At 46.4% G+C, this 13,543-nt stretch overlaps 1 protein-coding gene across 1 annotated transcript in view; it reads right to left on the minus strand.

Annotated features, from left to right (window-relative positions):
* The window catches only part of PRTFDC1 (phosphoribosyl transferase domain containing 1), a 514,552-nt gene that overhangs the window by 125,558 nt on the left and 375,451 nt on the right, over nt 1–13,543 (minus strand). The window lies entirely within an intron of this gene.

Here is a 13,543-nt window from a genome sequence, read left to right on the forward strand (position 1 = left end):
ATTTGTAAATGTAAAAGGAAGCCCAGCTGTCCTTCACCAGCCTACATATGCATCACCGGGGTAAACCCTAGAATTCTGACCTTTTATAACTATACTATTATATTAGTGTTCTTTCTCTCTGACATTTTAGTTCAAGTTTTTCTATTTCCCTAACTTTTGGTTTAAGATTTGTTAGATTATAGTAGAAGTATAATTTGTTACAATTACATTCTATATTATATTTGTTTCTAAGCACAGCAAGCACAGCTTGAAATTTGTTGATGTCATGATTACTTTGTATCACCATTGTCACTCGTGATTGTTTATTTGATGTTTGTTCTAAAAATGTTCAATAAAAATTTATTCAAATGAAAAAAAAAAAAAGCGGTCGGTCCGGGGCTTCTCTGCCAAGATTCTACCATGTGATGATCGGTGGCTTCGATACATCGGTAAAAGGCATTGGACCCGATCCAATCCACTTTTTCTCTTAAGTTTACTCCTAAGAGATAATTTTTTATCTTTTGCTTAAAATAACTTTTCAGCACTGCAATTGAAAGAAGTGCTGTTGTGACGTCATTCAGGGGGGTGAGGGTTGAGAACAGAGCTATTGGCTGTCGCTTGGCCGAGTTGATCTTTCTGGCGGACCGCTGGCTGGGTGGTGGTCAGAGTTGCTGTACACACACCGGAATATTGGCTGAAGCGGTCGTTATCGGCTTAAAGGGGAACTGAAGAGAGAGGTATATGGAGGCTGTCATGTTTATTTCCTTTTAGACAATACCAGTTGCCTGGCAGCCCTGCTGATCCTCTGCCTCTAATACTATTAGCCATAGCCCCTGAACAAGCATGCAGCAGATCAGGTGTTTCAGTGGTTCAGACGTATAAGTCTGATCTGACAAGACTAGCTGCATGCTTGTTTCTGGTTTTAATCAGATACTACTGCAGAGAAATAGACCAGCAGGGCCGCCAGGTAACTGGTATTGATTAAAAGGAAATAAACATGACAGCCTCCATATACCTCTCTCTTCAGTTCCCCTTTAAAGGGACTCTTAAGCCAGGAAGAAAAAAATCAGTTTTTCTTGCCTGGGGCTTCTACCAGTGGCAATCGCCTTACCCTGTATTACTTCTTCCTCGAAGACGCTACCAGCTGTCCCGTGCCCTCGCAGTCACTCACGGAGCCTCAGGTCCCCCACTGGCAGCTAGTTTTGTTTTCGCTGACAGGCCCTCAGACAGGTAGTCAACAGGCTTTCTGCAACTGCGCAGGCCTGGCCACGCATTTCCTTCTTCATGTTCCAGTCCTCAATAGTGTCCCACACAGGCCCAGGATGCTATTGCGGACGGGAACGCAAAGAAAAATACATGTGGCCAGGCCGATCGGGCCTGTCAGCAAAAATGAAACTAGCTGGCAGCAGGGGACCGGAGGCTTCATGAGTGACTGCGAGGGCACGGGACAACTGCAGGCGGCTGGTAGAAGCCCCAGTCAAGTAAATGGGAGGGGGTCCTCATTCCCACTGCTTCCCCTATTCTCCTTCGTCCTCCTTTCTACGCTAAACCCTCTGCCACAGCGCAGTCCAGGTCACTGGAGTCTGGCGGTAGTGCGCAGGCGCGTGCGGCCCGGAGCGTTTGTACAATCATGTGCACTACCACCCCCCCCACCCCCCTCCCCAACTCTTGTGACCTGAGCTGGGGCGGAGGATTTAGGGTTTGAGGACTGCATCTAATACATGCTTGCTCCCCCTCCCCACCCACCAGTTTTAAACAATGATTCAGCTCTGGTATCCTTTAAAGGGGAACTGAAGAGAGAGGTATATGGAGGCTGTCATGTTTATTTCCTTTTAGACAATACCAGTTGCCTGGCAGCCCTGCTGATCCTCTGCCTCTAATACTATTAGCCATAGCCCCTAAACAAGCATGCAGCAGATCAGGTGTTTCAGTGGTTCAGACTTATAAGTCTGATCTGACAAGACTAGCTGCATGCTTGTTTCTGGTTTTAATCAGATACTACTGCAGAGAAATAGACCAGCAGGGCCGCCAGGTAACTGGTATTGATTAAAAGGAAATAAACATGACAGCCTCCATATACCTCTCTCTTCAGTTCCCCTTTAAGAAAACAGCGTCACACACACAAATTACGAACTTTATCCCTGTTTAACTCGCAGTCCATCTGGATTCTGTAGGATTCTTCTTTGAAAACCCTGTAGCAGGAAGAAACAAATGTGTGTTTCTAAACTTGCACAATAACAGGTAAGGATACACATTTCGCAGACCATTTAATATACAGTTTAATATAATTGTAAATTAAGCACCAAGAAAATAAGATAAAACCAGCAGTGTCCAAACACAGCAGCAGTGTCCCTACATACAGTATCATATATACTACCAACAGTTCATTATAATATGCCACTTGACAGGCAGCCTATTGGGCCAATCGGAGTGCGGGGATCTTGTCCTTTAATGTGACTGGCCCCAAAGGGGAGGAGTGGAGCGGGCGTAAAGTTACTAGCGCTCGCTATGCTGCATTACAGCAGCATAGTGTGCACTCCTGTCACTGAGGTTGATTACGAGTGTGAACTCTGACAATTAAGGCTCCCTGCACACTGCATGCGATTCCGATTTTTAATTGCTACTGCATGCTGCGTTTTTTTCCTCCGGTTTCCTGTTGATTGTATTCAGGGAAAATCGGAATTGCAGATTGGAATCGCAAAACAGGGAGCCTAAGGCACGCTGATGAAGTAGCGTAACAGACGGTTACTCTTAGTGAATCAACCCCCTTATGTCTTTAGATGACGTCGATATCTCGCTCCAGCTGCCTCATTTCAGCCTCCAGTCTCTCTTTGTGAGCCTTCTTCAGAGGCGTGTCTATGACGACGGAGAGACCCTGGTACTCGTGGTGGAGTTCTTCCTCAGGCGTACGTATTAGTACGCCACAGGTGAGTTGGGCGGTAGGAGAGCTGAATGACGGCTCTCCTTGCTGCCACTAAACTCCCAAGTGGCGTTAAACACTATTCCCCCTCCGAGACGTTGCAACTCGGACAGAGGTGTAATTAGCGTTCCGGCGATTGCCCTAAATTACTCTTACGTGCCTCGTGCAGCATAACATTGCTGCTTTGGGGTGCCGGGTTTCTGTAGAGTTCCGTGCACCAAAACCACAAGCTTCGTTCCTCAGACCCTGCAGAGATGAGGAAACAATCACACTGCCGGCTTCTCCTCAATGATCTGTAGCCTCAGCCTGGCAATGTAGGCCTTGCTGGTGTGTTAGGCCCAGTGCACACCAAAACCGCTAGCAGATCCACAAAACGCTAGCGGTTTTGGGTGCGGATGACAGAAATTTGGGCCAGTGCACACCGAGCGGATTTGGATGCGATCCGCCGGCCGCATCCGCCTGAGCATCCGCATGGCTATTGTATTTGAATGGGCTGGTGCACACCGGCGGTTTGAGGTTTTTAGCAAACCGCAAACGTGCAGCACGAGGCACATTTGCGGTTTGCTACAAACCTCAAACCGCCGGTGTGCACTAGCCCATTCAAATACATTAGCCAAGCAGATTTACAGGCCGGCGGATCGCATCCAAATCCGCTCGTTGTGCACTGGGCCTTAGGGCTTGTTGACACTATACAGCATTGCTGATTTAGTAAATCACTCTAAAAGCGCTTCTGTAATGATAAAGGTCACATTTTTAAAAAATGTCTTTACAAAAATGTAATTATGCTTGCATAAAACATGCTCGAGAACTAGATTCCAGTTCCTGGCCTGCTTTGCTACTTAGAGAGACACTGAAGCGAAAAAAAAATATATGATATAATGAATTGGTTGTGTACTATGAATAATTACTAGAAGATTAGCAGCAAAGAAAATATTCTCATATTTTTATTTTCAGGTATATAGTGTTTTTTCTAACATTGCATCATTCTCTAATATGTGCAGATTACACAACACTCAGCATTCAAAATGAGTCTTTCAGAGCAGTCTGTGAAGTAATGAACTCTCCTCTGGCAGAGGAAAAGTAAACAGTTCAATTACAGTTGAGATAATAAAAGTCAGATAACAGCCCTCTCCACCACTAAGTTAGTCGGAGAGCTTAATAGCTTTTTTGCATAGAGATAACAACTGGAGTTTCTCAACTCTTCCTGTACTGGAAACAATTAGAGTGATGTATCTGATCTTAATGTTTTTTTTCTTAGCTGTACTACACATACAAATCATAATATCATCATTTTTTTTCCGCTTTAGTGTCTCTTTAAAGCAGCAGAGACAGCATTACTATCCTAGGGGAAAAAAACAACACATAAGTAGATAAATACTTGTTCTACTTACATAACACATGTATTGTACTGTCCACGTTTTGATTTCAGTGAATTTTTCAACAGTAAATACTGATGGAGTGACCATAAAATTTTGAGTTCGCAGAATCGAATGCAAATTTACCATGAAAATTTCCATAGATTTGTATGGCAGGTAAACTTTCAGGGCATCTCTGCAGACACAATGGGCATGGCTCATAAAGCTTTTTCACCTGTTTTCACCTTATCTATTTGACATTTTTAAGCTCCCAAAGAGCAAAAATATAATATACTGTAATTAAGACAAGAAACGTAATATTGAAATGAAGTTAATCAGGAACAACTGACTTTGAGTGATTATTTTGCTTGTAAATGTGCTGAAAGGTTATTTTTATCAATAAGGCCCCATTCACCCTAGAGCGTTTTGCCGCGATTTTGGCAAAACGCTCAAATGCTAGCGCTTTTTAAAAGTGCTAGCGTAATGAAATCCTATGGACTTGTTCTTACTTGGGTGATTTGCGCTAATTGCCGCAAATTGCTCAGAAACGCAAGCGCGTCGCCTGCACCATTTTCAGGCGATTTCCTGGCGATCATGTTTCAGTGCTATAGAAGCGCTAAACGCTGCAGTGTTCAGTGATTTTTCCACGTGAAATCACGGAAAAATCACTCCTGCAAAACGCCAGAAAAAAATCTCCGGCGTTTTGCGTTTCTAAGTGTGAATGGGGCCTCAGGGGATAAATGAGACATTTATGAGAAGTTTTGTGAACAGAGCCTATTTTCTTTAAAATGGGTGAAAAAATTGTTCCAAAACCTGGACAGTGGCATGACGGAGAAGGATCAAGTGCGAAATAGTCGCCCCAAAACACGTAGTTTGCCCAAACATTTTTTTTTAATGGTTATTTTTCAAGTTTAATGGCTGCCGACTGTAGCAGTAAATAGCAAAGCCCTCATACAATTAGAAACCCCAAATTTGCAGGGTCTGTTAACCTCTTGAGGACCGCAGTGTTAAACCCCCCTAAAGACCAGACCTTTTTTTTTTTTTTACTAAACTGGCCACTGCAGCTTTAAGGTCAAGCTGCAGGGCTGCACAACACAGCACACAAGTGATTCTCCCCCTTTTCTCCCCACCAACAGAGCTCTCTGTTGGTAGGGTCTGATCGCTCCCACTGTGTTTATTTATTTATTTTTCAAAAAAAAGTCCTATTTTAAAAAAAAATATAACTATTTCTTTTTTTTTTTCCCCCTCCCCTCCCTCCCAGCAGCCAGCCAATCATGGCGATCGGCTGTCATAGGCTTCTGCCTATGAGAGCCGATTGCTCTCTAGTGTCCCAGGGGGACAGCTGTGTCACACAGCTGTCCCCAGTGCAGCGCTGCTGCAGATCGCAGCGATGTAGAAGGTAATTAGACGGCGGTTTCACTGTCTAACAGTCTCAGAGTGGCTCCGCCTACCAAGCAGGAGATGTGCACGCAGCCTGCGCGCAATCTCCTGCAAACTGAAGCCCCAGGACTTAACGCCGATTGGCGTTAGGTGGTGCTGGACCTGCCGCGGCTTATCTGTATGACGCAGTCGGCAAGCAGTTAAGGAGGATATTGGGAACATTTTTTTTTCAAGACCTTGTAGTTTTTGAGAAAATCGATTGCTATTAACTGCTAAATTTGGCGCACATTGACTTTAATGTAAAAGTGCGAATGGTAAACAGCCCAAGTTAGCCAGGAACTGTCCGCCGATGAATTGTTTGGGCCATCTTTCCATCTTTACTGCCTCTGTCTAAAGCTGATCCTGATGTCATTTCCTCCCTTACTCTCTCTCTCTTTTTTATTTTTTATCCTGCTCTGAGCTCTGTACTAAAAACTGCAGATATATATATCTAGCTTTTTAAACACATGTGAGCACAGCATAAATCATATTTCAGCAGCTTCTGCAGAGAGGTGAAGTGTATTTCCCTTATCAGCCTCCTGTCACACTGATCTGCCCTCAGCCAATCAGTGAGGGGCAGGAATGTCGGAGGAGAGATAACAAGCTTCCCTCTTCCCGGCAATGTGCCAGAATAGAGTCAGGCTGACTGAGATAAGCAGAAACATTCATGATTATATTGGAATGCTTGCAATGCAGACTGCATGTAGACTACATAATAAACACAGAGCAGTGGGTAAATGGAATTTGATTTTATGGCTGATGACCTCAGGATATCCAAGGTGATTAAAGGAGAACTGTAGAGAGGCGTATGGAGGCTGCCATATTTATTTCCATTGAAGCAATACCAGTTACCTGGCTCTCCTGCTGATCCTCTGCCTCTAATACTTTCAGCCATAGCCCCTGAACAAGCATGCAGCAGATCAGGTGTTTCTGACATTGTCAGATCTGATGAGATTACTTGCATGCTTGATCTTGGTGATAATCTGACACTACTGCAGCCAAATAGATCAGCAGGGCTGCCAGGCAACTGGTATTGCTTAAAAGGAAATAAATATAGCAGCCACCATATACCTCTCACCACAGTTCTCCTTTAAAGAGAAACTCCAACCTAGAATTGAACTTTTTTTTTTTTTTGAAAGTATTTTTTATTGAAGATTTTTCATAGAAAACAGAAAACAGGTGTGCCTACCAACAGTGGTGGCACTAAAACAATTAGAATACAACTGTTGACATTGTTACTCTCCACTCCGCTAGATTGCATAAGAAATAGCATGATATCTTCCTATGTGGCCCAAAATTTCAATGAGAAACATCATAACATAGGATAACAAGCAGTTGCGCCACAGGGGGGTAGGATCTGACTCGAGTGCATCTCCCCGCGAGACTCCAGTGAAAACGTGGTGTCATTATGAATTCAATCGTCAAATTTGAGCTTGTAGTGCGAGATCCAGCAAGACCACATCTTCCTAAATTTTTTGGGGCACTTTCTCTTAAGATAGATAGGTTTGATGGTGGCTAGGTCCTTATGGACATATGAAGACCAGTCCTTTTTAGTGGGAGGTAGGGGTTGTTTCCATCGGAGTATGATCATTTTTCTGGCATATGCTACCAGGGACCTGTAGGCCTGCATTTTGTGGCTGGATAGTGCATTTTCAGCCAGACATCCCAGCAAAAGTTGTTCAGGTTTTGGATCAAACGCAATTCCAAATACCCGCTGAAGTTCTAGATGTATCTGTGACCAGTAGGAGCAGATACGCGGGCATAGCCATACCATATGAAAGAAGTCTGCACCCGGTTGCTGACATCTACCACATCTACCCGATGCAGCAGGGTCAATTCTACATAATTTAGCTGGGAAAAAGTAGCTTCTGTGTAAGAATTTAAGTGCAATGAGGCGGTCTCGCGCTGCAACATTCACTGTAACAAAATAGCCCTTCCACATTTCAAGCGTCAAGTCTGGGATGTCTGCCTGCCATGCCAGGAACAATTTATTCATTTTGGCCTGTCCTTTAGGAGGGAATGTTTTATATATGACAGAGACTACATGCTCTAAGTCTTTTTTAATGAGTTCCCCCTCAGTGGTATGGGTCTGCACCAGCAGTGTTCTGTTTCCCCTCAAAAATTGTGCCCCAAAGGCGTGCTGTAATTGCAAATAGCGAAAATGCATATTATTGCCTAGGTTAGCATCTTGTTTAAGGGAAGAGAAGGATTTTAGTTGGTGTCTATCTATGATATCTTTTAATTTATATATTCCATGGTCCGCCCAGATTTTGGGATCAGGTACTGTTAGGAATTCACGCAGTGAGGGATTCATCCATAGTGGGGTATATGGGGATATTTGCCCGGATTGGTGCGAGATTTTATTTAGAATTGAACTTTATCCCAATCAGTAGCTGATACCCCCTTTTACATGAGAAATATAATGCTTTTCACAAACAGACCATCAGGGGGCGCTGTATGACTGATTTTGTGCTGAAACCCCTCCCACAAGAAGCTCTGAGTACTGCGGTACTTTTGGCAGTTTGTTACAATGTAACAAGGTTCACAGACAGGAATTAGCTGTTTACAGCTGTCTCTAACAGCCAAAACAGCTAGGAGCAGCTACATAACCTGCCCACAGTAAAAATGTCACCATATAAATGTCAGAATGTAAATCAGGGGAGAGGAAAGATTTTACAATGAGCAAACACTGACTAAATCATTTATACATAATTATGGTAAAAAATGAAGCACTTTTTTTTATTACATTATTTTCACTGGAGTTTCTCTTTAAAGTATATATAACTTTACTTACCCGAAGCTTCTTCCAGCCCCTAGAAGTGTGTGTCCCTCGCTGCAGCTCCAATCTTCTCCTGGGTGCCGCTGTGAGTCCCTCAGGGCTCGTTTCCACTGTAGCGGTGCGGAATCGCCTAGATTCCACCGCTGAAGAAATCGCATGCGGCTGCGTTTCCCCATGCGGATTTACCCGCGATTTCGCATGGCGAGGAGCCAGGCGAAATTAACCATGTCACTGCCTGTGTAAAGTTCCATTGCCTTTCATGCGAAATCGCATTCGAAATCGCGGGGACATCCGCATGACAAAGCCGCATGCGATTTCCCTATTGAATGCATTAGCGGCGATTCGCCCGCATTCCTGCCGCACGCGAAATCTGACGACCCTGTCGTGCAGATTTTTCCCGCACCGAAAAACGCCGCCGCCGCCGCACACGTGGAAACAGCCCCGTCCACTAACATTGAGTATGCGAATCCGCATGCAGTGCCCGCATGCGGATTCGCTATAGTGGAAACGAGCCCTCAGTGGATCACAGACCCATCTGTTCAGTGGCTTCTGCGCATGCTCCTCCCGCATGTGCAGAAGCTGCCGACCCATTACAGGACTGATAGAAGGCTGAAGCTGCAGCAAGGGACACACAGGCTTCTGGAAGAAGCCCCAGGTAAGTAAAGCCACATACACTTTAATCACCTGGCTTGGATATCCTTTTTAGTGTATCTCTAGTGAAAAAAGTGTCCCCAATGTGTAAATACCTCAATAGAGGGAAACCTCTGGATATTCCAGAGGTTTCTACTGTTGTACTCCACCGGCCCTTCCAGTGCTGGGACCTCCCAAAAACCCTTGTCGACGGCTTCTGCCTGCGCAGTAGCACAGACCCGATCAGGATCGGCTTTTTCCTCCAAAACCCGAGCAGGACTGTGCTACGGCACAGGCACAGTGCATCCACACTCCTTCCCCCACAGTAATGCAGCCGCAAAGTTCCAGGCAGTCCTGGCATCCAGGAGGACTCCGGAGAGTGTATGAGAAATATAGCCGCCGGAAGACTTGGGCGCAGGATATAGCCGATATACGGCTTACCCTGCTCCTGCACAGGTCCCGGCGGCGTTAATTACTATTCCCTTTCCAGGCCTCCATGGATGGTGGGGAATGATGTAATTCGGCTTGCAGCTATTGCTGGCGGTGGAATTAGTGTTTTAAAAGTAACTTCAGCTCCGTCTCCTGACGGCGCTGAAGTTACTCACTGTGCGCTGCTAGAGCCGTAATTCTTATTACAGTCAATGGTGGCGCCGGCTGCGCCCAAATCTTCGGCGCTGTAATACATGTGTCCGTCTGGAGAAGATTGTCCCCAGAAGTATAAACATTTTAATTCACAAAACTCACAGGTTAGCTTTAAAACCTCTTTTTCAGCACTGTTATTATTATGCATTTGGAGGCTGTTCACACTAAACACTCGTGATTTTTTTTTAGACGATTTTCTTGACGAGAAGTGGTGGTTATGTGATCTTGGGATGTGGATACAGGTACACGATCATGCAAACATCGCTTAGCATCACGAACCGATAATGACAGTCACAGCGGATCGGATCTTTAAAGGACTTCTGAGGCCAAAACGAAGAAAATTACACTTTACCTTTTTCTTAGCAGAATCCACGGAGGACGCCCTGCGCGTCCTCCGCTCCGTTCCGCCGTCAGTGTAGGCCTTTTCGTTCCCCCAGGGCTTGCCCCGACCCCACCGAACGGGTCGCATCGATGCCACCCCTAAGATGTCCGCCGCCTTGATCCGCGGCTGTGCAGTACGCTTTGCCGCGACTGCGCAGCCTTTAGCCCGCCTCCCGCCGCACACTTCAGGAGGAGGCCGGGACCCATACGCGGCGGGAGGCGGGCTAAAGGCTGCGCAGTCGCAATTGCGGCAAAGCGTACTGCGCATCCGCGGATCAAGGCGACGGCCATCTTAGGGGTGGCATCGATGCGACCCGTTCGGTGGGGTCGGGGCAAGCCCTGGGGGAACGAAAAGGCCTACACTGACGGTGGAACGGAGTGGAGGACGCGCAGGGCGTCCTCCGTGGATTCTGCTAAGAAAAAGGTAAAGTGTAATTTTCTTCGTTTTGGCCTCAGAAGTCCTTTAAGATCCCCGACGACTCCCACGCAAAGTACCGCGAACGCTTGAAGTCTTGTTGCGCCCGTCGTGTAACATTATGCATACCTGGTGCCTGGACGATGGGAGGAAGATGGATCGAGGGAGCGCTGATCTACAGGGGGACGACGCTGAATTCATCTCCCAGCATCGCGATGCGAGTACATAGAATTAAAATTTGTGTGCGTTGTGCAGAATTGTGATTTTGCGTTCATTGATCAATCATCTAAAGTATTTCAATGGCATTGCATTTGACTTTTGACTTTGTTATTCTTCATGTGTTTTGCAATTCTTCAGCATTTTTAAATTGCGCTGCAGTGATGCTTATTTCTGTGTGTGATCTGGGTTTCACATGTAATGTAAGTCAACAGAAACGCAGAAAAGTTGCATCTGTTACCTGAAAATGGCATCTGATTTTGAAGTTAATAACATAAGCAATGTGGAACAGGAACATATTACAGTGCCCCCTGCAGAGTGTAAGGCAGGGATCTCAAACTCGCAGCACGCGGGCCATTTGCGGCCCTCGATACAATATTTTGTGGCCCTCGCCAGCAAAAGCTTCCTTATAGTTCGCTTCAGTGCTCCCAAGTAATCCGCCGCATCCCCGCCGCTAAACGTGGGGTGCAGAGCCCCCAAATCGCCCGGGGACAATCCGCCGGCATTTCCTGGAAGGGGCAGAGCTTCCAGCTGTAGCTCTGCCCCTCCTGACGTCAATCGCCGCACGGATCGCCGCCTCTCCCCGCCCCTCTCCATACCTCCCAACTTTTTGAGATGAGAAAAAGGGACACTTAAGCCACGCCCCTGCCACACCCCTGGACACGCCCTCACCACGTCTCTAGTCACGCATACCATAAAGATTTCATAAGAAACATATGTTGTTTTATAATTCAAACCACACTGGTCCTTTCTATCCTAGTTAATTTTCCTTCATAGTAACATTTTAAAATTAGTAATATATCAATTTAAAGGTTGGGAATAAAGTTTAGAGTCAATCAAACACATGTTTAGTAGAGAAATATATAGATTTACATAGAAAGAGGGACAAAGTCCTGAAAGAGGGACGAATGAGGGTGAAAGAGGGACAGAGGGAAAGGGCTCCCAAAAAGGGACTGTCCCTCCGAAAAAGGGACAGTTGGGAGCTATGCCTCTCTGTGATGGAAGAGTGAGAGGGGCGGGCAGAGGCAGCGATGCGCCGCGATTGTGCAATTCCTTTTGCGGCCCAGCCTCATCCTGACTTTGCCTCCTGCGCCCCCCCCCCCCCAAGTAAATTGAGTTTGAGACCCCTGGTGTAAGGGGTGGAGTGACAGGCCACGGGATGGGGGTGTATGAAATGACTGTCTAGGGGCAGTGTAATGTATCACAAACATGCTGCATGCAGAATTTTGCTTGAAGGCCCCAAAATGCTGCATGCAGCATGTTTGTGAAACATTCGGAACATCGCTTAGGTGATCGCCCCAGTGTGAAACAGCCCTCAGTTCTCAGAAATAGAGTTTGCACATCACAGGATGTTGAGGGGAATGGCTGCAATTTCATGCGCTGCTAAAATACTGCATAAATGTATTTCACAGGGACTTGATGGCTGATGATGGTAAGTTTGGGTGGTGGGTTTACTGGTTACAAGGCCAAGCCTACCATGAAGCTGACTGAATTACGTAATTCAGGGTGGGAGACTGTAGGGGGCAGCAGCAGCTCAACACTCAGCCAATCTTTGTCAGTCTCATAGGCCCAGTGCACACCAAAACCGCTAGCAGATCCTCAAAACGCCAGAGGTTTTTGAAGCAGATTTTCAGAGCGATTCTAGGCATGTTTAGAGAGGTGGTACTTATCCGTTAGCCGGGCGTATCTGGCAGGTGGAGACAAAACTCCACCAGAGTTACATCTTTCCCTACTATCCATGTCCGCCTGGAGGGGGAATAGTAATTAGCGCCACCTGCCGGATGCGCCCGGCTAACGGATAAGTACCAGAGAGGTTTTCTAAACATGCCTAGCGTTTTCTGGAGCGTTTTTGTGTAGCAGATTACATACAATATATTGTTACAGTAAAAGCTGTTACTGAACAGCTTCTGTAACAAAAACGCCTGGAAAACCACTCTGATCTAGCGTTTTTCAGAGCGGTTTGAGCTTTTCCTATACTTTACATTGAGGCAGAAACGCTTCTGCAAACCGGAAAAGTGCTGCAGGACCCACGTTTGCGGTTTGCTAAAAACCTCAACCCGCTGGTGTGCACCAGCCCATCGAAATACATTAGCCAATAGTTTTCACAGACGGAAGCGGTTTGCGAAACGCTTCAAAAACCGCTCGGTGTGCACCAGGCCTCGCTCTGCTCTGCTGCTTATGCCTGACTCATAGAGCACAATGCTCGGTGTGCACCAGTCCTCACTCTGCTCTGCTGCTTATGCCTGACTCATAGAGCACAATGCTCGGTGTGCACCAGGCCTCACTCTGCTCTGCTGCTTATGCCTGACTCATAGAGCACAGAGCTCAGTGTGCACCAGGCCTCACTCTGCTCTGCTGCTTATGCCTGACTCATAGAGCACAATGCTCAGTGTGCACCAGGCCTCACTCTGCTCTGCTGCTTATGCCTGACTCATAGAGCACAATGCTCGGTGTGCACCAGGCCTCACTCTGCTCTGCTGCTTATGCCTGACTCATAGAGCACAGAGCTCAGTGTGCACCAGGCCTCACTCTGCTCTGCTGCTTATGCCTGACTCATAGAGCACAATGCTCGGTGTGCACCAGGCCTCACTCTGCTCTGCTGCTTATGCCTGACTCATAGAGCACAATGCTCGGTGTGCACCAGGCCTCACTCTGTTCTGCTGCTTATGCCTGACTCATAGAGCACAATGCTCGGTGTGCACCAGGCTTCACTCTGCTCTGCTGCTCATGCCTGACTCATAGAGCGCAGAGCTTGCCTGCTGTTAGGGTAGTTCACATTAAGCCCTGAACCGCAATCGTTTTTGTGC

The sequence above is a fragment of the Hyperolius riggenbachi genome, chromosome 5 (genome assembly GCF_040937935.1).
Source record: "Hyperolius riggenbachi isolate aHypRig1 chromosome 5, aHypRig1.pri, whole genome shotgun sequence".
Taxonomy (NCBI): Eukaryota; Metazoa; Chordata; class Amphibia; order Anura; family Hyperoliidae; genus Hyperolius; species Hyperolius riggenbachi.